This window comes from Diceros bicornis, chromosome 38, assembly GCF_020826845.1.
Source record: "Diceros bicornis minor isolate mBicDic1 chromosome 38, mDicBic1.mat.cur, whole genome shotgun sequence".
In the NCBI taxonomy this organism is placed as follows: Eukaryota; Metazoa; Chordata; class Mammalia; order Perissodactyla; family Rhinocerotidae; genus Diceros; species Diceros bicornis.
Genome location: NC_080777.1, coordinates 22176527 through 22180724, shown reverse-complemented (window position 1 = coordinate 22180724; position 4198 = coordinate 22176527).

Below are 4198 nucleotides of genomic sequence, written 5' to 3'. Positions count from 1 at the left end.
AAATAGCCAAAGCAATCTTGAGAAAGAAGAACAAAGCTGGAGGCATCATGTTCCCTGATTTCAAACTGTATTACAAAGCCGTAGCAATCAAAAACAGTATGGTATTGGCATAAAAACAGACACATAGATCAATGGAACAGAATCGAGAGCCCAGAAATAAACCCATGCATATATGGTCAATTAATTTACAACAAGGGAGCCAAGTATATACAAATGGAAAAGGACAGTCTCTTGAATAAACAGTATTGGGAAAACTGGACAGCCACATGCAAAAGAATGAAAGTGGATCAGCATCATACACTATACACAAAAACAAACTCAAAATGGATTAAAGACTTGAATGTAAGACCTGAAACCATAAAACTCCTAGATGAAAACATAGGGGGTAGGCTCCTTGACATTGGTCTTGGCAATGACTTTTTGGATTTGACACTAAAAGCGAAGGTAACAAAAGCAAAAATAAACAAGTGGGGGTATATCACACAAAAAAGCTTTTGCACAGCAAAGGAAACCATCAACACAATGGAAAGGCAACCTATGGAATGGGAGAAAATATTTGCAAATCATATTTCTGATAAGGGGTTAATATCCAAAATATATAAAGAGCTCATACAACTCAATAGCAAAAACACCCAAACAATTTGAGAAAAAGTGGGCAGAGGATCCATACAGAAATTTTTTCAAAGAAGTCATAAAGATGGCCAACAGTTATACATGAAAAGATGCTCAACATCACTAGTCATCAGGGAAATGCAAATCAAAACCACAATGAGATATCACCTTATGCCTGTCAGAATGGCTATTATCAAAAAGACAAGAAATAAATGTTGGCAAGGATGTGGAGAAATGGAACCCTTGTGCACTGTTGATGGGAATGTACGTTGGTGCAGCCGCTATGGAAAACAGTATGGAGGTTCCTCAAAAAATTGAAAATAGAACTACCATACGATCCAGCAATTCCACTTCTGAGTATTTATCCAAAAGAAACAAAAACACTAACTCAAAACTATACATGCACCTTAATGTTCATTGCAGTATTATTTACAATAGACAAGACATGGAAACAACATAATGTCCATTGACAGATGAGTGAATAAAGAAAATGTGGTGTATACACAGTCATGCATTGCTTAGTGACAGGGATACATTCAGGGATACGTTGTGAGAAATGTGTCATCAGGCGATTTCATCATTGTGGGAACACCATAGAGTGAAGTTCATAAACCTAGATGGTATAGCCTACTACACACCTAGGCTATATGGTACTAATCTTATGGGACCACTGTCTATATGTGGTCCATTGTTGACCGAAACATTGTTATATGACACATGAATGTATACAACGGAAAATTATTTAGCCATAAAGAAGAATAAAATCCTGCCATTTGCACCAATATGAATGGACCTTGAGGGCATTATACTAAATAAAATAAGTCAGACAGAGAAAGACAAATACTATATGATCTCACTAGTGTGTGGAATCTAAAAATAAAAAAAAAACTGAACTCATAGATACAGAGAACAGATTGGTGGTTGCCAGAGGCAGGGAGTGGAAGGTGGGGGAAATGGGTGAAGGGGGTCAAAAGGTACAAACTTCCATTTATTAGATAAATAAATCCCGGGGATGTAATGTACAGCATGGTGATTATAGTTAACACTACTTTATTGAATATTTGAAAGTTGCTAACTATGTGTGGTGATGGATGTTGACTAAACTTATTTAGGCAATAATTTTGCAATATATACACATATCAAATCATTATGTTGTACACTTAAAACTAATACAATGTTATATGTCGATTGTATCTCAATTAAAAAAAAATCCATGTGCTGCCTCCCCAACCTTTTGATCCCTTTCCAAGGCTGGTGACAAACAGCAATTGCTGCTGGAACAAAGCTAAAGGGAAATTGTAAAAATTGTTACATGACTTTGGGACCAATCAGTAATTAGAAAAACCTGCTGGAAAAGAAATCATTACCTTTTCAGAGCTTTAACAATAGGCTCTGACTCAGACTCTTCTGTCCGGACTTTCCACTTAGAACCTGAATCTAGGATAAGTAACCACCACTTCCTCATTTGTAAAATGGGTTTTCCTGGTACCACCCTTTACTTCCCTTGTAGGGTTTTCCTAACGAGTCACTAGACTGCTATTACAACAAAAATAAAGTTGGAAAAGTCTCAGGAGAGGAATTCTATGTAATTATTATAAACATCATTCTGAATTATATTGTGCTTGTTGCATGAGAAAGAAACATTGCAAAATCAATGTTGCAAACATTGATTTTGGATACCACTTATAATACATCCGTTTTCTCTAATCCTTGAGAAAAGCATTTTTCAGTACACCAATTCTACCAACATGACTGAGCATCTCATAGCGTCCTGTTAGCTCCAAGACACAGGCAACGACACTGTTGCATTTTCCTCGTAGAGTCCTCCACGGACAGTACACTTAGGTGTTTGTTTATTTAAGGAACAAGACCATCTAAATCAGTTAGAGTTGTGCAGAATTGACCGCCTCTAGTTTGCAAACTTAACCACACACAACATAACCTGAGCTGGATCCTAGACTCCATGGTTTTTATGGCAACATTTGTAGGACAGAAATGAAAAAGCATCCACTTAACTGAGGGAAGCAAACAACCTCATTGTCAGCTCGAAGCAACTAGTGTTTCAGACCTTGTTCTTTTTGTGTGTCTACTGAGCCAGTGATACAACAAATGATTGTAGAGGAATATATTTTACTTTAGTCTCTTTTTATGACCACATGTATTGAAACAATTAAAAATCTTGAAACAAACATTTGTCTTTTTGCAAACAAATCAGAACTACCTAATGTCAAGTAGTGGCGAGAAATTTCCATTTTACTTGTAGGTGTCTTAGCATGGATGGAACTGGGAGGATCTTTGCATGGAGACTGTGAGCTCCATGAAGAGAAGAGCTAGGTCCATCTTGCTCAGTGCTGCGCCCCCTTACCTAGCACGCTGTCTGACACACAGGAAGCACCCCTACTTCTCTGTATAACCGGATTGATTATGAATCATTCAACAACAACATTCATTTACTTAACACATATTTTTGAGTACCTCTAATGTGCCAGTCACTGTTACAGGTGTCAGGCAAGTGGTGAACAGAAGTCCTTGCCCTCCTATGTGGTGAGACAGACGCCAAGGAAATAGGTATATAGTGACATATCAATGGCCCTAAGTGCTGTGAAGAAAAGTAAAGCTGCTTAAAAGGATAGAGAATGTTATAGGTGCCATTTTGGGTGCAGTGGTCGGGAACGTTCTGTTTGCGATGTTCACATTTGATCAGAACGCTGAAGGAAGTGAAGGAGCACTGTGGCCATCCGGGGACAGAGCATTCCAGTCAGAAGGAACAGGAAATGCAAAGGAATGTGCTTGATGAGTTCAAAGAAATGCGAGGACGTAAGTGTGGTGGAGGCACAATGATGTTGGTTTTAATCATCGTTATTTAAGTAACTGTGAAAAAGAACCATATTAATTCTCTCAAACCTGAGTTACATTTACAGTTGTTTCATTTTTATGAAAGTTGTGAGTAGACAATCAAGGTTTATGAGGGATGAACATTACACTGTTTCGTTTTACCAGTAACTTCCTGTGGACCACCCCATTATTATCCTCATTTACCCAGAACTTCCGAAGAACCGAGGTATGGAGACTGTGACTACTTCCCCCTGGTAATTGTCTGAGGCGGGATTTACCTGGGCAGCCTGACTCCTGAGGTGGTGCGTTCATCCGCTCAGAGCTGGCTTCACACCCAGGCGTGTGGGAGCCTGAGACCTTCAAGTCTACACCATCCAGATTCTTTCTTAGAGTATGGAAAGAAGGGATACTTTGAAAGTGGATTCTGGGAACAGTTTTGAGGCTTGGTAATTTTGCTGGGGGCTTATTCTATATATCTTTTTCTGTGGAGAATTAAATAAACAATCTTAGGGAAAAAAATTTATGACTTTTTCTGGCAAGAACTCTGGCCACAGCTGTGTGTCCTCTTCATGAGAAAGGGCCATGATGTAAGTTAATTCCAGCTTGAATGCACTTTGGATCGTTTGTCATCAGAGTAGGAGGAATAAACTTCATTTGTCAGTGTGTGCCCCAAGATGTGGGCACAGCAGATCCGTGTCCACCAGGCATCCTTTTACAGGGAGGATAAAAAAGCAGTATTAGGGCCGCCCCG